We start from the raw sequence: 24,683 nt of genomic DNA, 5'->3' as shown, positions 1-24,683 counted from the left end.
CAATTAAAACCTTTTACCTAGGAATTTGTCATGGGCTAAGAACTTGCAATATGATAGAGTGTGCAAGATTGAATACTCATGTTGATTTTTGTGGCATGCTTACTTGATTGAATAAGTTTTTAAGGCCAGTTGGCGGGCCTCCAGACTCAAAATCACAATTTGTACAATTGATTAAAAGTGAGTTTTAATAATTAACTAATGATTGAATTAGAATCATGTTAGTTTGAGATATTCAAATGGGTCAATTTGATTGATCAGTTGTTTGAAAAAAAAAAAAATAAGCTAGACCACTTTGGGGTTAGACTGATTTTGCTAGATTGACAAAATTAATGAAACTAAAGGTGTTTTAAAGAGGAGAATGGTAATGTTTTGAGTAGATCCACAAATGCATAAAAGCAAAGAAATTTCTTTTTTGAATGAAAAATTGGGTGTCAAGTTTATTTAAATGGAAGTTGTTTTAAAATAAAGACTTTTGAATAAAGGTAAAATGAAAGACCCTCACATTAGTGTCTGCTATTCCCAATCTACACACTAACCCATAAAAGAAAATGAAATACTTCAACCATTTTATAATGGCACAGTTTTCTAGCATGTCCTTTTATAAGTTTTGAAGTGCATTTTGCAATGGTGTGGATCTAAAGTAGATGTAGGGTTGCCAACTTCACCTTTTCATTACATTCTAAATTCACAAATTAAGGAACAATCCATGGCTATCAGCAATATTATAAAGGTAAAGAGCTTCTAGAGGGAGAATAAGTAAGGGAGGCCTTTGCTTCGAAATTGAAAATCGATGCATAAATATTTAGAAATTTCATGCAAAAAGACAAAGGAACAACAACTAGGCAATTGGAAGCCAGCATGTAACATCAGAAGCACACGTTAGGAAGGAGAATTTGCAGCCATACAACAAGAGCATTGAAAGATGAGACTGCAAGTGATTGGAGGAAAGCAACAACAAAAAATAAAAATAAAAAATTAAATGCAGCCACACGAAAAGGAAGCTTCCATGATTAAATAAGAGAAGGCGCTTGTGGAGATGTTTTACATTTGCAAAAATGTTTCAAGATCTCATTGAAATTTTTAAAAGGGAGGAAATTATTTTCCATGGCCAAAAAAACCTATGCATAGTCTCTTTGGTGGGGACAAATCTACTAGTATTATACCTTGGAGGAATTTATAAGGAAAAGAGAGCTGCATGAGAAGACTAAGAAGGGTACTCCATACAAGTTAAGAGCCAAGAAGCCTATGGGGCAACCCATGCAAACAGGAAAAGGGGAAGTTTTTATTTGTTTTTGTTTGATCGATCTTTGCATTAAGAAAAGCCCCATGTCAAAGGAGTAGGTCCATGTCAACTTTGAAAGATGTCTAAAACTAAGAAGAAAGTTACCAAGAAGGAGAAAGAGGCAACAATAGTAGACATATATGAATTCAAAGTCGTCAATGCACAAGAAGCACCCTGAGCATAAACTTTTATCCCACATTGAGCGAACGGGGGTGCCTTTTGTCTTTTAAATACTATTCTTGACACAATGCATAATGTCCAAGGACAAAGGCTTTTGGAAGCCACTTAATGTGGAGGGGGCCAATATGGATGACTATCTCTCACAATGTCTAAAATTTTGAATGAACATGTATGTTAACTAGGATGATGTCAGCATGTGAGGTTGCTGAAAAGTCCAAAATCTAGCAATTTTCCATGTCGCTAGCCTGAAAATCCAAGGTTTTCTACTAGCAACATAGTGAGTCACTAGAAGAATTAGAAATTTGACGAAGGTAAAATGAGTACATGGGTCCTGCCTAGATACAGAGCACAAACTAGTGAGTGATAAGTGGTGACCAGAGAGTGTGCAATAAAGAGGAGATGATGTGGCAATAAATAGATCAATCGCAAAGTGACATGTGGCATGAATTCCAAGGATTACAATGATGTGGAAGATCATGATCAAGTGGTGCTAGATCATGCCATGTGGTAGATCTGACGGTATTCGCTATGTTGCTAAGGCAAAGTTGCATGCCAGTTAATATAGTGACATAGCAAATATGATCTAGCATCTAGGTGGCACAATGACATGGTGACAAGGTGGACTAGTTTGACAGTGACACATGAAGGAGGTTCCTAATGTGGCATGCTTCTCGAGGTGCTGATGTGGCACCCTATTGACAAGGATGGATGATTGTACATTGGATGGCTAGTAAGATGATGACAAGTGGCACTTGCCTAGAGAGCCAATACACATGTGACAGTGGCATTGTCCAATTGGTTGAGGGGTATAAAAGAGTTTAAAATTTTAAAATATCCTTGCATATTTATTCTCAAATTTGAAAAGTTTGATTCCAAATAGTGAGTTTTTATAGTTTGAACTATAGGCTTTTTAAAATTTACTCTTTTATTTTCCAGAACCATGAGATGGGAACTCGAACTTCAAATGGGCATAATAGGGGCAATTGTTATCCAAAATGGGTGCTCTAATATACTATCAGAATCGAGAAGAGCTGAATTTTCCATTTATGAGGTTAATTTTTGTACAAGTGCTCACTAGTTCACTCTATAAGACAATTTGTAAATTTCAGGGCATTTTCAGTAGAATGGGTGTTTTTCATCATTGATCATTAGAATTGGTGAAAGGGGAGATATGAAGACTTGTTGAACTCTAAAAATGAAGAAAATTGACTTTAATCAGTTTTCTTGCATTCTAGAATTCATTTTAATTGATTTTCACTTTTTACCTTGAGTTCATTTTGGCATCAAAATCGGTTATGATTCTCATCATCTTAGATATTTCTTGCTTGTAGAGGCCAAATGATGGCGATTTGATTTCTAGTTATAGAGAGAAGGTAGAGAGATGTTTTTTAGCTAATTGAGGAGGTTTTGCAAGTGGACACATGTCAATTATAGAGCAGATCTAGGAATTCACCTCCTCCTATATGATTCTCATTCTTTCTCATTATAAGGGTTCTAGTTTGTTGGTGAAAAATTGCTCATTCATGTGATACAAGGTTTTTATTCCAGTCTTGATGTATTCCCAATATTGAGACACCATTCTTCAACATAATTCTTTTATATGAACAACAATAGTGCATATTATAGTATAAGTTTAGATCTATTAGGTATTTTATGTTTTCATTTCATGCATATGAATGTATTGTTTCAAGGAAATTAATACAAAGAACAACAAGTTGAGTTTCATCTTAAATCTTGTCTCCTTTATCATTAATCTTCAGTGTTCTATGATCTTTGAACAAAGAGCCTTGGTCATAGTTGTAGTCCCTTAAGGCTATATGTTATTTCATTGTTGCTTATAACTCAAGGGGTTATGTAAATGCTTTAGGGAAATCAATAGGGTTACAAGTTTACTGATGGGGATATCACATAAGAATGGGATTTAAATTGAATATGGATGTCTATTCATAAGGTGAATGGATAGATTAGATATCTAAATATATAGATAAGTATCAGATATCCATATGTATGTATTTGATTCATGGAATTGCTTAATGGTTAAGGCACTAATCAGTTATATGATCACTTGTTTATGTTGTTGCATATCTAAGGTTTCATTGAATCAACATCATTAATCAATTGTATTTCCCTTTCATGTTGAAGAACCTAAATGTGATGCCCTCACTTAGCTTATGAACTCCATGGTTTTGCATTCAGCTACTATAGATTTATGTCATTTTAGAAGTCATTAGGAGATATAAGGGCTTTTATCTGCTTTGTTAGATTCACAAATATGTTTTTGCACTAGTACCATATCAATTGAATCTAAGGTTCACCCTATAGAACAAGATTTAGTATGCAAAGAACATTAACAAATAAAGTAAAAATTCACAAACCAAAACTAAATTCACATATATTTTTAGACAAAGTAAAGCAAACAAAAAGTGCAAACCTCACAAGAGAAAACACTCCATGCTTTCTTGATTTTGTAGATGTGTCCTTTGATGTGGATATATGCTCAAGATGCTCAAAGCTACTTCAATGGAGGTGGGTAATGGAAAATTGGTAGCTTTGTGAGCTCTCAATTTGGCATTATAAGGGTAAGATTGATGGCTTTGGTTCTCAAAATAGCATGGTAACTTTAGCTCAAAGATTGTTGTTGAAAGGGCTTGGGATGGGATTCAATTTATAGGCTAAGGGCTTGAGGGATGGAGGGCTAAGATGCAAGGAGAGATCAAGGCTTAAGGAGGGCTAGGATGCACTCAAAGGAGAGCACATGGATTGTGCTTGTTTAGAACCAATGGGAAGGTGACACTTGTCACAAGGAGGATGAGTGTGAGAGGGTAGGGTAAAGGGTTGGTTAAAGGCATGATGAGTGGGGTTGAGTATGTAAGAGAGATGTAAGAGGAATGAGTGTGGAAGAGGGAAGAGTGTGGAAGATGGATGTAAGAGTCATGAGTGGGATTGTAAGAGTCTTTTATGGTTTTTAAGAGCACTCATGACTTGGTGGTTGGGATTTTTGAGGGGATACTTTGATTTGGTTTAGGAAAGTCTTAAACTTGCTTAGGGAATGTGACAACATTAGGGGTTGGATTAGGTTTGGGTTTAGGATTAGATTAGGGATGTTAGAGATGTGCAAGTGGATGGCATTAATGAGGGTAGGTGAGTTAGTGGCTAAACTTGGTTAGTATGGGTGGATGGGGTGGATTAGGCTAAATGGAGGATTAAGGATAAGTTAGGGGTTTTTAGATTTGAGGATTTTATTTATCAAATAGATTTATTTAATAAATGGGGATTTTTGGAATTAGATAGAAGAATAGGATTTAATTGATAAATGATAGGTTATTTAATTTATCAATTAGGACTATAGATGATTAATTAAATTAATCAGCTAGGGGATGGAAAAGGATTAATTAAATATAAATTTAATTAATGATGCCTTTAGAGATAACTAAATAGGATTACTAAAGTGGTGTAATCAAATTTAGGTGTCTACATTTTGCCCCTCTTTGACATAGTGTTGAGACAACACTATTTCAAAGAAGTTTGAATGAAGATGACATGAGAAAGATGTTTTAGCAACAAGGTTGCCCTAGTCTCAGATAAGAAGAGGAGAGACTAGACTTAGATGATGCCCCCTCAAGAAGGTGGCAGGGAGAGAAATGAGGCTCCACGACTTCTTGAAAAGTACAAAAAATTGAGATGAGCTGAGACACAGGTTGGCAAAGACAAGGGGCTAAATTAGCTCAAACTCTCACTATAGGAGAATGATAAAGGGAAATCAAAGGCACAATAGTAAAGCAAGCTTAAGACTTTCTAGAATTCGGGGGGGGGGATGGAGGAGTGGAGTGCTATAAAAGGAATCCATGATAGGGAGATGGATGATGGAATGATAAAGCTGATGCAACAGGATCTCAAAGAGTCAGATTGGCGGAAGATAGGTTTCGGAGATCCCTAGGACTAGGATTGTGGATCTTGAAAGATGAGGCTTGGTGGATTGATTTGATTGGTGGATACCTAAGACTAGGATTGTGGATCCCTAAAGCTAAGCATGAGGAGTGATTCAAAGAGATACTGATGCATAAGCTGGGGTAGGAGTGACAGATGTAGGATATGGATGGGGGATAATGGAGATGAAGGGATTCCATTGAAGCTTTTTGAGTGGGGGGATACTTCAAAGAGAAGTACCACCATTTAGTTGAGCACTAGATTTGCTATAGGACTGTTGGTTAATTGCCAAGGTTACCAAGAACATCAAGGCCTTTTCACCAACCATCCAGAGGACTGATGAACTGACTCGAAACAAACACACAAGGATTGCCCCAACATCGCACATGAATCCCAGAGGAAGCAGTGTGGAAACGACACTGGGTAACCCACAAGCAATAAAAGAAAACAAGAAAAAGACATGATCAAGACCTTACGCTCTAATTGCCCCATTCGCAGCATACCATGATATGGAAGATCATGGAAACCTTGAGGAGGGAACAAGGAGATTGCTTGGAAAAGATATTTCAAGACCCAAAAGGAAAGATTCCAAATCAAAAGAAAGTAAAAATATAAAAGAGAGTTGTTTTCCAATGAGATGGGTAGGATGAGGTACTAACGGACCAAGATCAGACATGAGGAAAGCTATATCCTACAAGGATCTATCGGAGAGCACCTAAGCTGGTGGATTTGGATGAGTGATGCGTCTAGCAAGCTAAACTAAGAAGGATAACACTTTGGTGACAAGAAATCTAACTAAAGGATGCATTGGAATAGCTAACCAAGATGTGCGATGTGTGCAAGATGCTGATCAAGGATGAACTGACATGAACGTTGGATAGATACAATGGTACTAAGCTAAAGAGGATGTAAAAGCTGACAGACCAAGATATGTTACAAATGTACAAGTTTGTTCATGTTTTGGTTTTTGTGAGATGGAAATGTTTGTGAAGGATGGGATGTCTATAATAGGTGATAGGTGGATAGGTAGATGGTTTGTGAAAAGCTTAAGTGAAAATGGGGTTCTTTGTGTGCATGTGATAGTATACAAGCTAAGATACAAGCTTATTTACAAGCTGGAATATGGTACAAGCTTTGGACAAGATTTTGGATATACAAGCTATGATACAAGGGATTTACAAGGTATAATACAAGCTTTGGTACAAGATTTACAAGCTAAGGTACAAGATTTTACAAGCTATACAGGAGATATTTACAAGCTCCATTAGATTTTGGATATTTGGTTGGAACACCAAGGGAACAAGCAGGTGTTTTATGGCGATGGTGGGTGGATGGATGAGGGATAGGATAGTGATAGATAATGGATTAGTCTTTAGTACACATGGCACCTGAATTACTAGGTTTTCACCAAAGTACCTATCCAAGGCGCTTGAATTTCCAAGTTTTCACCACTGGATGCTTATTTCTCTTTACTATTTTTTGTATTTTTCAAAAGCTGGGTATATCAAGGATCTTCAAGCATGGAACTTCTTGAGATGAATGATGTTAGTGGGACCATTCAAGATTTTTCCTTTTGGTGTAGATAACTGATAGGCTCCAAAGCCAAAGGATGCAGTGACAACATAAGGACTGAGCCATGTAGGTTCAAACTTGCCTTTCTTTTCTCGATCTACTTGGACTTTCATGTTTTCTTTGAGTACCATGTCACCTGGCTGAAAGTGTTGTGGAAGAACCTTCTTGTTGAAATTCCTTTTGAGATGAGTTTGGTAGACTGTGAGATGGTCATAGGCTTGTTGTCTCTTCTCATGTAAGAGATCTAGCTGGGTGAGCCGAGCTACTCTGTATTCTTCATCTGAGATTTTCCCTCACAAAGATATGTGTAGTGAGGGAATTTCAACTTCTATAGGTAATACAACTTCGACACCATAGACTAGGGAGTATGGAGTTATTCATATGGATGTAAGAAAGGAGGTTTGATAGGCCCATAGAGCCAGATTTATTTGTAGGTGCCAATCGCAGCTAGAATCATTGACAACTTTTTTTAGGATTTTGAGGAGGGTTTTGTTAGTTGCCTTTGCCTAGCCATTACCTTGTGGGAAATATGGGCTAGAAAAGTGGTGATGGATGTGGAGGGAAGTGCATAATTCTTCCATGTTGAGATTTTCAAAGTTACCTCCATGGTCGGTGAAGATGGTGGATGGGATGCCGAAGCGGCAGACAATGTGGTACAAGATGAACTGGGAGACCTAAACTCCTATAGCTGAGACTAGGGGGACTGCTTCCACCCACTTAGTGAAATATTCTATAGCTGTTATTATCCATTTATGTCCATTAGATGAGAGGCGTGTGATAGTTCCAACTAGATCACGACCCCAACAAGCGAAAGGCCAAGGTGGTGCAATAGGCTGTAGATCTTGTGCTGGAGCATGCACAAGATTTGCATGTTGCTGACATGGGAGACACTTTTTGACAAAGTCACAGGAGTCTTCTTCAATGGTAGGCCAATAGTAGCTTGCTCTAAGGATTTTTCATGCTAGGACAATACCACTCGTGTGGGCATCGCAAAGTCCAGAGTGTACTTCTTTTAACGTCATTGTAGCCTTGTTTTCATCTAAACATCAAGAGAGTATCATGATAACCCTAACAATATAGGGTATTGGCTATGATAACATAGCGGGATGATTTTCAAATGAGGTTCTGGCATTGGGTACATGTGAGGTGAGGGGATATGATACCATCGTTAAGGTAAGCATGAATTTCATGGTACCAAGGGGATTGGGGACCAACCAAGATACAAACACGGTTTGAATCCTCATTCGTATAGGTGGATGTGAGGAGCTTCTCGACTAAAAACTCATACTGCATAGCTTCTTTTGGAATTTCCAAGAGCAAGCCAATAGTGGCCACGGCATCTGCTGCCTTATTCTGCATTCGTGGCACTTGTGTAAACTGAAGCTTTGTAAAATGCTGCGTCAGCTGATCAACTAGCTCTTTGTAGGGTAATGGCTTTTCATCTTTGGTTTGATATTCATTTAGGACTTGCTTGACAATGAGCTGAGAATCACCAAAGATTTGTAACTCGGTGATGTTCCATTTGGCTGCTATCTTTAATCCTGCTATGAGAGCCTCATATTCTACTATATTGCTAGTACTAGGGAATTTTAGCTTGAAGACTTTTGGAATATAATCTCCTTGAGGTGTGACCAACAATATTCTTGCCCCTAATCCATGAGATGTGTATTAGCCATCAAAATAAAGCTTCCATGGGGGTTGTTCTTCAATTAGGCAGATATGCTCATCTAGAAATTATGTGATCAAAGGATATGCATCTATTAGAGGTGCATCAGCCAGGTGATCTGCTATAGCTTACCCTTTGATTGCCTTTCTGTCCACATACTGGATGTCAAACTCACTTAGTAGCATAACCCACTTTGATAGCTAACCTATGAGTGCTGTTCTAGAGAACATATACTTGAGAGGATCAATCTTGGAGACTAGTTGGATGGTATGACTTAGCATGTAGTGGAAAACTTTTGAGTTGAGAAAACAACTGTGAAACAAGCTTTTTCCATAGGAGTATAATTGAGTTCATAACCAAATAGGGTTCTACTGATGTAGTAGATGGCTCTTTCTCTACTATAATTATCATGTTGTGCTAGAAGTGCCCCTAGAGCAGTAGGTGTTTCTGATATGTATAAGATCAAGGGATGACCAGGAACTGGTGGGACCAAGATAGGGGGATTGGTGAGATACTACTTGAGATGATCAAAGCTGCGCTAACATAAAGGATCCCACTTGAAGTTCTCATCCTTCTTTAGTAAATGTGAAAATGGTGTACACTTATCTGCAAGCTGGGAGATGAAGCACCAAATGGATTCAAGCTTTCCCTGAAGAGAGAAAAGCTGTCACAGTGTCTAGGGAGGAGGCATGTCTAAGATAGCCTTGACCTTTTTGGGGTCAATCTCTATACTTTGTTTAGAAACTATGAAGCCTAGAAGCTTGCCAGATGTGACCCCAAAGACACACTTCTTGGAATTTAGCATGAGATGATATTGGGCTAACCTATCAAAGACTTTCTCTAGGTCAGCGAGATGATCCATGAAGGTATTAGATTTGACTAGGATATCATCCACATAATCCTCCAAAATGCTATGGATAAGATCATGGAAAATGGCTATCATAGCTCTTTGATAGTTAGCCCTAGCATTCTTTAGGCCAAAAGGCATCATGGTGTAGCAAAAGGTTCCCCAAGGGGTAGTGAATGCTATCTTATGTTGATCCTCTTCTACAATCTTGATCTAATTATACCCAAAAAATCCATCCATAAGGGATAGAATTTCATGTCCAGCTATAATATCTACAATCATATCTATGTTGGGTAAGGGAAAATCATCCTTTGGAAAAGCTTTGTTTAGATCTCTAAAATCAGTGCAGATTCTAATGTCACCAGAAGGCTTAGTGACAGGGACCATGTTGGAGATCCACTCTAAGTAGTCGATAGGTCAAATAACCTTAGTAGCTAACATTCTTTCTAATTCAGCTTTGACTAGTAATGTCACCTTGGGGTGCATTTTTCTAAGCTTTTGTCTAACAAGCTTGATCTTTGGATCAACTGTAAGATGGTGAACTACAAGCTTTGGATCCAACCCTGGCATGTCCTGATATGACCATGAAAATTGGACAATGTTCTCTCTTAAGACCTCAAAGAGGAGATTAGCTTGGTCTTGTGATAGGGATGCATCAATGTGAACAAATCTGGGGATCTTTAAAGAACCGATGTTGACTTCTCTAGTATCCTCTATTAGAATAGATGACACCTCTGGTTGATTATCTTGAGGAGGCAAAACTAAATCCTCATATTCTTCTTGTAGCTCTAGATTTTCTTGCTGAGGGGCTTTCTTCACTGCCTTAGCTAGTCTCAGATTCACCTTAGTTCCATTTTTGGGTGTATCGAAACTAGGTTGGGGATTTTCTCCAAAATACCCCTTGGGATCTAGCTTATAGATATAGGAAGAATCTGGCTTTGTCTTCTTGTGAGGTGTTTCAACTCCCATGAATCTTAGAAGCACTTCCTTTGATGCAAACTCATCAATGTGTATGACACTTGGTTGGTCCCAATCTATGAGTTGTGAATGAGCAAGTGGTAGGTCAATGAGATGGATGGATAGTTCTCAGAGAACAGAGTCTCCTAGGAAGATTTGGTCTAGGATATCATCGTAGGCTCTCTTTTCAACTTCCTCAAGAATGTCTTCAATTTTGACAAGGTTGCAGTGGATGTTCAAAAAAGCATGACCATTCTTGTTGGTGCCCCTAGTTGTGGGTATGCCAAAGCCAAGACTTGACTTTGTTTCCCACTTATGTGCTTCGATGGGACATTGCATGCCCCTTTCTTCTGGTCCTAGACCACCTCATTGATAGTTCCATTTTTCAATGATGAGCTTATGTTCTTGGGGATACTTCTAGCTAAAGTGGTCAAGGCATTCTTGATTTCTTGGAGGTGCATCCTTATGTAACCAATTGTTGATATCTAGAGTGAGCTCTTCATGAAGAGGGATTTTTGAGGATACAAAGGTGGTTGGGCCAAACTGTTTGTATCAAAGAGTTGGAATCTCCTTAGCTTTGTGATATGTCGGCCATCCATGGGTATGTGGATCAAGTGGGATTGCTCCAATAGCAAATGCATCTGACAGACTATATTCTCCACAGCCTTTGTTGTTGATCTTTACGGTAGATAGGGTGGAGGCGAGGATGGTTTCTGCATCATTATAAGTGTGGGAGGAGCTGGCAATGGCTGTGCTAATGTCTATTCTAGGATAATGGTTTATATATGAAGCTTCAACCACATTGCAATAAGAAAAGGGTTCTGGATCAGCATGGATGGTTACCTTAGTGCCCTGATGAAAAAATTTGATGCACTGATGGTAGGTGGATGGAATGACCTTTATAGGGTGAATCCATGGGCAACCAAGGAGGATGTTAAATGGTAGGTTTAGATCAACAACATGGAAAACTATCTCTTGGATGATCGGTCCAACCTTGATTGGTAGAAAAATAGTTCTTTCTGTGGTTCTTTCCAAGTTGTCATAAGCTTTAATGGTGATAACTTCACTGATCATATCTGCCTCAATATACCCAGCTTGTTTTATGAATTTTAGGGTGCAAATGTTCAAGGCTGATCCATTATCTATCATTACTCTTTTCACGGAAAAATTGGATACCATGATGGCTATGCAAAGCGGAAGGGTGTGATCTGGCTCGACCATGGGTATGTCAGTAGGTTTGAAAGATAGGGCACATGAGGATGAAAGGTGTCCAACAAGATTAAAAAAATCAGTTGCATTGATATTAGAAGGGACACGAGATTCTATGAGAGCACTGTTAAGGATGTCTTTGTACATAGGACTAGTGCGGAGAAGGTCTGAAATAGAGATTTGGGCTGGCATGTTCCCAAGGTGTTCCAGGATATTGTAATAACTTTTTGATGGAGCTAATGGTGCTGATGAAACTGGTGGGCTTGCGATGTTAAATCGCACTCTTCAAGTGGTAATTGTACACTCATTATCTGGTCCTTGGATATTGATAACATTGATAGAAGGCTTTTTCTTGGATATACAACCTATAAGGCTAGCATAGTCTATATAGGATGAAGTGTGGTCATTGTTCTTCCCATGCTGTTGGTTTGGCTGGCAGTTGTTGGTGTTGTTGTTGTTTTGCATAGGTGCTTTTCTAGGATTTTTGTTGTTGTGTGGAGGAAAGTCATTTTGATAAATATGTAATCTTGCATTTGGATAGGTTTGAGCACCAATGGTGATTTCTTTCCGATCAATGAGGTCCTACACATAATCTTTCAGTTTCATGCATCTGAGGGTGGTGTGACCATTTACTCTATGAAATTTCCAATACTCATTGTCTTTGTACCATGTAGCTTTGGATTGGCTTGGGTCAATTTCCTGGGTAGGAGGAAATTTGATGAGGTTTTCCTTAGCCAATTTCTCAAAAATGACATCCAATGGTTCACCAAGGGGTGTATAGTTTCTAGGTGCAGGGTGGAATCTGGGCTTTTTCCCTGCAGCTACATTGATGGCATTAGCTTGATTGCTAGTTCCTTGGAAGTTGGGTCTTGTATCATGGTTTTGATAGCTTTGGTTATTTCATTGTTGGTAGTTGATAGCTTGTTGATTGTTTGTTTGATATGGTGGGTTAGACTGGTTTTGAGGACCAACAATATTCACATGTCTGGTGTCAGTAACCCCATCTATTGCAACATGCTTGTTTTTGTTCCAATACCTAGACTTGTCATTGGAATGTGATTGATTTTGGTTGGCCTCTTTGTAAATCTTGATCACACCATCTTTAATGAGTCCTTGTTCAAGGATCATTCCTTTCTCTTTTATATCTTTATAGGTTTGCAAATAGTTCATAGTCATGTGGTGAGCCAAGCTGGGATGGGCATTATCAATAAACATTTTCACCACATGGTGCTCTGGCAAGGTGCAGGATATGCGGGTGGTAAGGGTTTGCCATCTTTGTAGGTATTCAGCAAGGCTTTCTCCACCTTTTTTCTTGGTGTGGACAAGATCAACTATTGATAGCTCTGTTTCAACAAGATGGGCATATTGGGCTATGAATGCCTTAGATAATTCAGCAAAGTTTTTAATTGTGCCATAGGGGATTCTGTAAAACAATTCAAGAGCTGGTCTAGCCAAGCTTTTGGGAAAAAGGCACAAGAGGAAGACATCATTGTATGCCACGTCCTGGCAATGCATGTAAAATTTTTTCATATGTGTGACAGGGTCTCTTTTTCCTCTGAATTTGTCAAATTTGGGTACCTCAAAGTGTTCAAGAAATGGTGTCATGGTAATGGCTCTGTCAAATGGGTAAGGACACACATTCTCAAACTTGAATGTCTTTGGATCATCCCCTTCTTTGATGGGTTTTAGAGTTGTCTTCATTTGCTCCCATTCTGAATTGATAGGTGATGGCTTGGGTGCCCCCAATGTAGGAGTGCCTTGAGGTAGGTATGCACTAGATGGGGCCACTGAATATGGATGGCTATGAGGTATTTTCCGATAGGGGTTGTACATTGTTTGGGAAGCTACATGGTGGATGACGGGTTGTTGAGGGGGAGGTGGCACATATTGCTGCATGTGCTGTGAGGCTTGCTGTTGATATGGGATTTGAGGTTGGGATTGAGGAACATAAGCTGGCTGTGGGATAAATGGATTAATTTGTGGAGGTAAGGTATAAGATGGTTGTGAAGCTTGGGGAAAGGATTGGGGGGCTTGTGGGGTTTGACCGAGGTATGTGGGCTATGCCCCCATTTGGGATGGTACCTGCAAATAATTGGTGGTTGGTTGGATTGGTGGATTACCTCCTAGAAGTGGCATTGAAAAGTAGTTGGTAATAGGAGGTAATGGATTAGTTGGTGGTGGAGGTGGTGGGAATTGAAACCTTGGGAATGGAACTGATGGGGTTTGATAGCTTTGTGGCTAGATTTGGAAGCTTGGTAGAGTGGTGGCGGGAGTTAGGGTCACTTGGGAGCTTGGCAAAAAATTGGCAGTAGCTTGTGGGATTTGATAGCTTTGTAGAGTGAGGGTAGTAGCTTGTGGATTTTTGGCTAATGGTATTGAGCTCCCAAGACCTAATGGAAATTATGGGATTGTGCTTTGGGTTGTGGTGAACAAGCTGGGGGTGATGAAAGGTTGATTACTTGGCCCCATGGGTGGCATCCCTTTTGTATGTTGGTCAAAGATGCTAGCACAGATTTGGGAGATGGGGGAATTTGGAAGGTTGGGTTGGGGAGCAGCAACAGCAATAGTGAAGGGGGTGAATGGTGAGGTGTTTTGGGTAAAGGGGGTTTGGAGTGGAGAGGTATGAACCAAGGATGGAGTGGTGGTGGCTGGGTTGGCTTGCGGCATGGAGATTTCAACTTGGGTGGATGATCGTATGTTTCGGTCTTTTGGATCATATGGATTGGCTAGAGGCTCTTCTTTTGGCATATATTGAGGATAATTTGGATCATAAGAGCCTATGGGTGGTGGCAGCTACCCAAACAATGGGTGAGATGGATCTAATAATGGAGGGGGTCTTCCAAAGTCAAAGGTTCCTACATTGTCCCTTCGAAAATTAGCCATGATTGTCTCTTTGTTCTTGTCTATAATGGTGTTTACCAATACTACATTTCCTAGTTGGTTCATGAAAGCTTCAATGTCAGTAGGTGATGGCATAGCTTTCTCTGGGCTAAAGGATGGCTGAGTGCTCAAGGGGGGTGATGATGTTCAATCCAAATGATAGGGCTCCATTGTTTCTTTCTTCTTGGCTAAGAGAGTGACAGGTGGCATGAAAAATGCTCCTAGGGATGAGATGCAATAATGTTGACGGATGCAAAAGGGGGAAGGCTTCTCTATGCAAATGATTTCCTAGGTTGAGGCAAAGCTATATGTCAGAACCTAAGGAGGATTGGATTGGGAATTCTAACTTCAAAGATATGTTGCCAAAGCACGAAAGGTCTACTTTCCTATGTGCAAGCTTGGTGGTGATTGTGTCAACTTAAGGATAGACTGATGATCCTTCAGGAAGAACATGAGATTGACCACTTGTGGATCCCAACCTTTAGCTCAAGGTGATGAGGGATAACAAGTGACAAAGATAGATTACCCTAGATAAAGCTCTGTCAAAGGGATAACCTTGGTGAGATTGGTGGATTTGAAAGATTTTAGGAATGGCAAACTTTTGGCAAGGTGACAACAATTTTGAAGGCTTGGATGTGAATGTTTTTGGATTACTGGCTAGATGGTTTGATTCTAAATTAGATGGATGAGCTAATAATGCTTAAGGGGATAACCTAAGATGGCTAGCTTTTCTACAAAGATGACTGTAAAGTGAAGCTTATCCAAGAAGATGTGGAGAAACAAGGGTGTCTAATCATAGAAATCATGCCTAGTTGGTAAGGCATAAGCATGATTAACTCTTGGATGTTGGCTAAATTTGATGGTGTGCTCTAACCAGGCCTCTTGAAGTGCTTTTTCGGCAGCTTTGTCCTCTACTTTGTGGAGTTTGGCAATTCATGGGCTTGGTGCTATTTCTTTTCTCTTGGCTGAAAGTTCTTAGTATGCCAGAGGGTGCTTGATTTTGACTTTGTGAAACTTCTATTTGGGTTTGGGTTGTTTCAACATAAATTCTTGATTTTTCTTAGCTTTGGGAGATTCTGGCTATTTTGCTTCAACTTTTTCAACTTCTAAAATAGGCAGTGACTATGCTAAGTGTGCCCTAAGCTAGGATTGACCAAGTTTGGCAAACATTCATTCAAAAAGTAAAATAAAATCAAGCAATAGATAGGAACACCCAGATAGAAGTTTGTGGTTCTCAGAATGTGATACTTGCGCTAAGGAGTGTGTATGCTCTACAAATGTTTCAGTCAGTCACTCCAAACACATTAACATCCTAGATGGTTGTTTGCAAGGTTGACAGTTGGTTTAACTAGGGAGTCCTTGATATATACAAGGTACGTGAGGCCCAAATCGGTAGATGAGACCAAAAAGATGTCACACAATCAAGAGGATCGATAACCCACTTCTCCTCTTTCACTTTTCAAGGGTATAAAGTTCCTTGAGGCTTAGCTTGAGTGACAAAATCTTGATCCCAAGAGAGGTGTTTTTTGATTCACCTCTTGATTCTTATACTCTGTCAGAACACTAGAGTTGAGGTCGTCCAAGGGGTGATGAAATCCCCAAGCAGGCCTCCTAAAAAGAAACAAGATTTTGGATCCTAATCTTATGCACCCAAGATGGCCTCGAAAGATGACAAGGGGAGAGAAGACTTAGATGACTTTGGGCTAAAAAACACGCTTTTTATTTTACCAACTGACTCTTGTGTGCATTAATCTAGACTTTACAAGCACTCATGTTTAAGAGACAATGTTCAATTCCAACTTCAAGTGCCAACAAAAGTAAATTGATTGAAGAATGCAAACAAGAAGAAGAGTTAGGGTCAAAAAAAGCAAACTCATGCGTCTGGAGTCCCTCCACGTCAAGTATCAATTAATTTTTTTTAAGGCATTCAAGATTGAGTGTGAGTTTGTTTTAAGCCCAAAACAAAAGTGTGTGAGATTCGATTTCAAGAGCGTGCCTGGAGGCTCTTCACATCAATTGTTGTTCAATTTTAGTGCCAAAACTTGAAGTGTGATCAATTTAATCTAGATTTTTGGTCATTTAAGAATTTTGATAAAGTTAAAGAAAATGTTCAAAGACCAAGTGAGTTAGTTAGATTGTGGAACATTTAACACCTTTTTCAAGTAGACCCATCCCCATAAATGGCGCTGAGATTGCAACCAATGGTTGAATTGATGGGTGATTAGAAAAGAGGTGAGTTCAAGGAACTACTCAAATTGATTTTTGCAAAGTTGTATTTAACTTGACAAAGTTTCTTAATTGTCCAAAAATCAAACTTTACCTAAGTTGCATGTGAAAAAGAGATTTGTTTTGTTCAAATTTAGAAGATCCAAATGAAGTGTTTGATATTGCAATGGTTAATTGATCCTCGGCATTCAAGATTGGATTTGTTGTTTTAAGCATGCATTCCAAGGAAAATTGATTTTAATCCATGGCATTCAAGAGTGTGTTTTGAGCAACATTCATTCAATGGAAAATGTGTTTAACCATTCAAGTTCATTTTAGCAACATGCATTCATAGACAAATGGTTAAACATTCAAGTTCATTTTTTAGCAACATGAGAACTTGCAAGAAACATGGTTAGTGGTTCCATATGTGCTCCAACCTACAATAAGACCAAAAAAAGCAATTTAGTTAGTTACCCAAAATCTTCAAAAATGAGAGCTTAACTATGGAAAAAAAGATTTTAACTTTTTTTGTTGTTTTTCCTACACGTAAAAATGCTTAAAATGGTCTAAATCCTACGGAACCACTAAAAGTCAAAAAATATTAACAAATAAAGTAAACATTCACAAACCAAAACTAAATTCACATATATGTTTAGACAAAGAAAATCAAACAAAAAGTGCAAACCTCACAAGAGAAAACACTCCATGCTTTCTTGATTTTGTAGATGTGTCCTTTGATGTGGATGTATGCTCAAGATGCTCAAAGCTGCTTCAATGGAGGTGGGTAATGGAAAATTGGTAGCTTTGTGAGCTTTCAATTTGAAATTATAAGGGTAAGATTGATGGCTTTGGTTCTCAAAATAGCATGGTAACTTTAGCTCAAAGATTGTTGTTGAAATGGCTTGGGATGGGATTCAATTTATAGGCTAAGGGCTTGAGGGATGGAGGACTAAGATGCAAGGAGAGATCAAGGCTTAAGGAGGGCTAGGATGCACTCAAAGGAGAGAATATGGATTGTGCTTGTTTAGCACCAATGGGAAGGTGACACTTGTCACAAAGAGGATGAGTGTGAGAGGGTAGGGTAAAGGGTTGGTTAAAGGTATGATGAGTGGGGTTGAGTATGTAAGAGAGATGTAAGGGGAATGAGTGTGGAAGAGGGAAGAGTGTGGAAGATGGATGTAAGAGTCATGAGTGGGGTTGTAAGAGTCTTTTATGGTTTGTAAGAGCACTCATGACTTGGTGGTTGGGATTTTTGAGGGGAGACTTTGATTTGATTTAGGAAAGTCTTAAACTTGCTTAGGGAATGTGACAACATTAGGGGGTTGATTAGGCTTGAGTTTAGGATTAGATTAGGGATGTTAGAGATGTGCAAGTGGATGGTATTAATGAGGGTGAGTGAGTTAGTGGCTAAGCTTGGTTAGTATGGGTGGATGGGTTGGATTAGGCTAAATGGAGGATTAAAGATAAGTTAGGGGTTTTTAGATTTGAGGATTTTATTTATCAAATAGATTTATTTAATAAATGGGGATTTTTGGAATTAGATAGAAGAATAGGATTTAATTGATAAATGATAGGTTATTTAATTTATCAATTAGGACTATAGATGATTAATTAAATTAATCAGCTAGGGGATGGAAAAGGATTAATTAAATAGGAATTTAATTAATGATGCCTTTAGAGATAACTAAATAGGATTACTAAAGTGGTGTAATCAAATTTAGCTGTCTACACACCCACCTAGGTCTTGTAGAGCTTGAAGTAGAAGAAGGGTCTAGCCTTATAGTTGGCCCAGTGTCTAAAGTGATATGTTGAAAATGGGAGTTAGTTGCCCCTAGGTGTGCCATATTCTCATCAAGGTAATTGGAAACCTATAATGTTTTCAAACACCAAAAAAATGGTGACTCTACTAGGGAGTGTATTGAATCTAGGTGATGGGAAATCCTTGATAATTTAAAGAAGATTCAATACATCAAAAAAAACATTCTATAGCAGTGGCATTGTGAGGTGTTTTCCATACCCTTGCTGAATTTCATGCACTTGAGTAAGTTTTTTTTCCCTTTATAGTAGTATGTTGTGAGACTTGGATTTAAATTGTGTTTTAGGAATACTATAAGTCTACATTCAATTAGTTCAGTCTTTACAAGTGTTGTTAAAAAGTTTCAGAGTCAAAGGATTGATCAGTATCTTGTTGTCTTTTCCAAATGTTTGAGGATCCACAAGTTTATTTCATGCTAAAAGTCTAGTTCAGAATTAGATCACTAATAAAAAAAAATTCAAAAATATTTTCTCACAATTGTGAGTGACGATTCTATCTCTACAACTAGTGGCATTTATTTATATGTGTATTTTGTTGAGGGCTTTTAGCACATTTTTGGGCAGATCTGAATTTGTTGTTGAAATTTTTGTTTGAAAAGAGAAGTGTAGTTTGGATTTGATGGTGTTGAAGAGTTATGTTTTAGCTTTGTATAGAGGTTTCAAATTCAAGATGAATCTAAAGATTGTTTCTTCTATTTATTGTTGTTTCAAATCAGTTTGTAGTTCTATTCAAATCTAATTCAGTTCATGTCTCACTTAATGTGAGTGGTGACTCAAAGTTAATCTCTATACTAGTGTAGTATTATACATGAATTGTGATCAATTTTTGCAAGAGACAAAACAAATCTGAAGAGGTTGAAATATTTAAATGGTTGTAAGATTTGTGGTGTGTTGATTCAAAAGATTTAGTAAGGATTTGATAAGACTTTGGGTCTACTATTGTAAATGGTAGGAAGAGAACTTCCAGCCATCTAGATCTTGAGGTATTTTACACTTTCATGTGATTTCTTTTCCATGAAAATAAGTTTTACGTGTGTGTTCTCCATCAAGTGAAGTTTCAACACTAAGAAGAGGAGAATAGTTTAAAAGGTTTCATACACTTTATTGGATTGAGTTTCAGCTTGTTGTATCTAAGTTGTGAAGTGTGTTTGAAGAAATTTATTTGGTAGAAGGGTATAGATCTATTGCAAATTGTGAATCTGAGATTTATTATGGGTAAATGAGTTTCAAATTTTTGAAGAATGGCAAGTTTCTTTTCACCTCATATGCAACCTATCAGTGATATTTCTAGGTCTATTTCTACCAAGCGGTATATGCCATTATGCTTTGATGGTATTCATGGTTTCTCCAATGTCATTCCTAATGATGTTAGAAATAAATTGCCTAAGCTTAATGGAAACCATCTTGTTTCAGCTAGTCATCATGTTGAGTTGTTCAATGATTTGATAGGTGACTATGAGATTGCTCATGAGGATGTGCACATGAAACTATTTGTTCAAACCTTAGAAGGTGATACTAGAGAGTGGTCTTCTTTTCTACCAACGTGTTTCATTTCATCTTGAGGTGAGTTGCATTCTGCCTTCATGGGGAAATTTGGAGAAAGAGTAAACATATCTAATTCTTATGATAAGTTCTTAGAGATTCACATTGAGTGTGATGAACTTGTCCCTCAATTTAACATCATTTTTGCAAGAGTTTTGAATGAAATCCCTGAGAGTTATAGACCCGATGATAAAATGTGTTTATCTATTTACTTTGATGCATTTGACAAGAAAATGAACTATCTAATAAGGGATAAAGAACCATAGACATTGTATCAGGCTTTTATGACTACTAGGGATATTGAAAATAATTTGAAATATGGATTGACTAGAAGTCATTTTGCTTAAAATGTGTGTTGGTATAATGTATTTGAAACTAATGATGGATGTGGTATTGTTGCTTTAATTTCAAATCAGCTTATCAATACCCCTATTGTAAGTTTTAATCAAGTGGAAAATTCATATCAGACTGTGTGTATAAGGAATGTTAGTTCAGTTACAAATGAAGTTACAAATGTTCCTAATGCTACAACAATAAGATATGTTTTAGATTTTGACAAAAATGAGCAATGTGATGATCTTATGAATCAAGGTTTAGTTAGCAGTAAGTTATTTTCATAATAATTATATGTGTGATGATATTACTAATGTTTCTAGACTTGAAGTTTCTACACCTGGATCTTAGTCTTGTGCAAGTGAGGAAGATGAGAGATATCTCTCTGATCATGAACCTGATATTGCTGATCTAACTTGTCATGGAGAGATGACACAAGACAAAGAAGGTGAATCACATTTATCTCAGTCATAGTCAGAAGAATAGAGAACATATGTTTGTAATGTTTCAGCAGTAAATGGTAAGATGGATTCACATGATCATTTGGATACACAAGAAATGATTTCTCTTATTCATAGATTGCATCATGTTGAGAACATTATTAAATCTGAACTTGAATGATAGTCATCTCAATATGAGTATGAAGAAGTTGAAAGTCATCTTTCAAGTGATGATAATAAAGTTTCTGGTCCAATGTATTGCGAAGGAGCATTATGTGAAGATGATGGTGAGGGCTTTTGCTCCAGTCAAGAAGAGGAAAGTGATAGTGCATATTTGTCTTCACATGAATCAAATGCTGATTGGGAAGAAGAGAGCAATGATGAGAGTGTAGTTTCTCATGAAGATGAAGGTATGATTTCTTGTTCTAAATCTAAAAAGGAAAGTGCATCTCAATGTTTGCATTATACAAATCAGTTTGGATATGAAGAGCTTGAGAGGGATTTGTCCTCAAAGTTTGAAGATAAAGAAATGGTTGATCAAATTAAGGCTAATGTGTTCGAACATGAAGTTTTGAGTGAAAGATCATTTCAAGGTTTTATGTTACAATGAGTTTGTAGTGTAAGGTAATAGTTTTAGAGATGAGTCATGCTATATCCATAGAAGTTATCCTAAACATGGTAATGAAGGTGATGTATTCATTGATACTATATGTGTGGTAGATGTAGAAGAAAGCAAGTCTTCATATGATTCTAATTTTTTGTCATATGCTGCAAGTGTTTGTGAAAATACTTTGGGCAATAACTTTAAGGTGTTTGATAACCTTTTATGTGATGAAGATCCTAATGACAATCAGCCTATGGTTTTTCATAACATCCAAAGAGGACCATTGCATGGAATTATCAATACATTATTTGAGGAGAACTTTGAGCTGGGTATAAATGATGATGAATTGTCATACTACTATGAGAAATTAGTTTATTCTTATCCTAGATGTGATAGTGAATATACTAATCAACATTTCAATTGTGATTATGAGGACAAGGTGTTTGATGAGATTGTTATTGAAAATTTGCCTACACCTTGTAATGAATTTTATGGTGGACACTCTAATTCAAAGACTAATCTGTTTGCTGATTTTGAATAACCATTAAAAGATCTTGGATTAGTTTTAGATTCTAATATTGATGATATATGTGAGTAAAAGTCATGGTGTTCATTTGAGTACCATTTGGTTATGCATAAGGATACACATTTTCAAGGTATGTGTGATCCCTTTCCCCATGTTAAATATGAAGCCTTCATATTCGGAATGATAGCATGCATGAGTCATTAAATGAAGAGACTTTTTAGTTTCAGTCTGATATTTTTAAGCATGCTGATCAGAGCTTTCATAATGAGCTAGTTGTTGAAGAAAGAGAATCAAATTTTTATATGTATTGTGAAAGTCAAGGTTTAGATTCAGTTTTGCTAAGTGAGTTGATTCAGAATGATAATCTAACCGGTGAAGCTAATAAGGGAAGTATTTCCAATTTACCTCATGAAAGTTTAGATGAGAATTAGATTTATGATAGAGGTAAACAATTTTGTTAAAGTTCGGTGGCCTAGGGTCATCATTTGTACACAGTAGGAGTAGTTGTTTCCTATTTTCAATAAAGCTATTCAAGAGAAGTTTTTGAAGTTTAGGTGTGTGGTCTACTTCTTCCAGAGATCTAAATCCTTGACGTGCCCATGAGGGACATGCATCCCCAAATAGAGCCACTATTGTGACTGAAAATTGACCATGCAATTTTCAGTCACATATTGAAAATTTTGAAGAATCAATGCCCTAAAGTGCTTTTTATTCATATGTAGCCAATTGATATTTTGAGGCCTAGATGGTGTTTGAGGGATTAAAACCTTTCATTTTACATATGCATGTGATTGAAAATGTTATTTTTCCATCCCGAATCATTTGGTGAAGTCCCATTTTGAGCTAGTGTCAAAATTTGCAATTTTGCAAGTGTCAAATAGCGACAGGAGGCCTAGTTTGTCTTTGAAAATCTTTTACCCAAGAATGTTTCATGACACACCACTTTGGGGACTTTTAGTATGCATATCCAAAAAAATGTGTTCTAATTTTCAATCCATTTTTAATCTGTTTGAATAGGTTTCAAACCCCTCAAAGTTGGTCATTTACAGTTTCGTGCATTTGAGTAGTTATTCGCAATTCTGGGAAGCCCTGTTTGACCAATGATATCTTTGACCTAGTTAACCCAAATGAAGAAATTATTTTTTCATTGTGTTCTAGGGGGTAGACACTTCATATGTTCCAATTTTGAGATCATGACGAATCCATTTGATCAATATGCTAACATGATTAAAAACCTAGTTTACATTGTTTTATTATGGTTAAGGTATCCTGATTGATCCATACCCATGTTTGGAATGTTATAACTTTGATCTTGTGATTGGTAAGCCTAAATGGGTTGTACCATTTTTTTGTGTCCTAAAAATCCTTGAAATATGCCAATTCTCAAGTCATGATGAATCCATCTGCACACTTTGTTATGTCAGTTTGTTTACCAAAAATTACTTTTTGGCACATTTCCCAGTTTAAAATTTACAAGTGCCTATTTTAAAAATTTACCAGATTTTTCATGTTATTTTTCATAACCCCTAATTATGGATTCTTATCCTTTGAATGAAAAATAACCTATATCCTGGTTTTCAAAGCCCCAAGTGATCAATAACCCAGTTTTTAATGTTGAATTCGAGCCCAGTTTATGTTTTTAACACTGTTTGCTTACAAGATAATTGAAGTATGGATGTTTGAAAATTAAAATCTTTTGACTACATGGGTTGAGAATTTTTAGTATGATAGAGTGTGTAGGATTGAATACTCATGTCAATTTTCATGGCATGGTTACTTGATTGAATCAATTTTTAAGGCCAGCTAGCAAGCATCCAAACACAAAATCACAATTTGCACAATTGATTACAAGTGAGTCTTAAATAATTAATCAATGATTGAATTTGAATCTTGTCAGTCTAAGATATCCCAATGGGTCAATTTGATCTATCAGTTGTTTGAAACAAAATTTTTTTAGCTAGATTGCTTTGGGGTTCGACTGATTTTTCCAGTTCATAAAATTAAGGAAACTAAATGTGTTTTAAAGAGGAGAATGGTAATGTTTTGAGTACATCCAAAAATGCATAGAACCAAAGAATTTTCTTATTTGCATGAAAAATTGGGTGTCAAGTTTATTTAAATGGAAGTTGTTTATGATTTTTGGGCAAGTTGTTTTAAAATAAAGACTTTGGAATAAAGGTAAAATGAAAGACCCTCACATCAGTATCTTTTATTCCCAATCGATGCACTAACTCATAAAATAAAATGAAATACTTCAACCATTTTATAATGGCACCAGTTTTCTAGCATGGCCTTTTATAAGGTTTGAAGTGCATTTTGCAATGGTGTGGATCTAAAGTGGATGCAGGGTTGACAACTTCATCATTTCATTACATTCTAAATTCACAAATGAAGGAGCATTCAACAAAAATTAGCTATATTACAGAGGTAAAGAGCTTCTACAGGGAGAATTAGTAAGGGAGGCTTTTGCTTTGAAATTGAAAAATGATGCATATTTAGACATTTCATGCAAAAAGACAAAGGAACAACAACCAAGCAATTGGAAGTTGACATGTAACATCAAAAGCCCACGTTAGGAAGGAGAATCTGTAGCCATACAACAAGAGCATTGAAAGATGAGACTATAGGTGATTGGAGGAAAGCAATAGAAGAAAATGAAAATAAAAAATAAAATGCAGCCATAAGAAGAGGAAGT

The sequence above is a fragment of the Cupressus sempervirens genome, chromosome 1 (assembly GCF_028749045.1).
Source record: "Cupressus sempervirens isolate cs-2001-9-10 chromosome 1, ASM2874904v1, whole genome shotgun sequence".
NCBI lineage: Eukaryota > Viridiplantae > Streptophyta > Pinopsida > Cupressales > Cupressaceae > Cupressus > Cupressus sempervirens.
The sequence above is the reverse complement of the archived record's forward strand: the minus strand, read 5'-3'. Positions refer to the sequence as shown.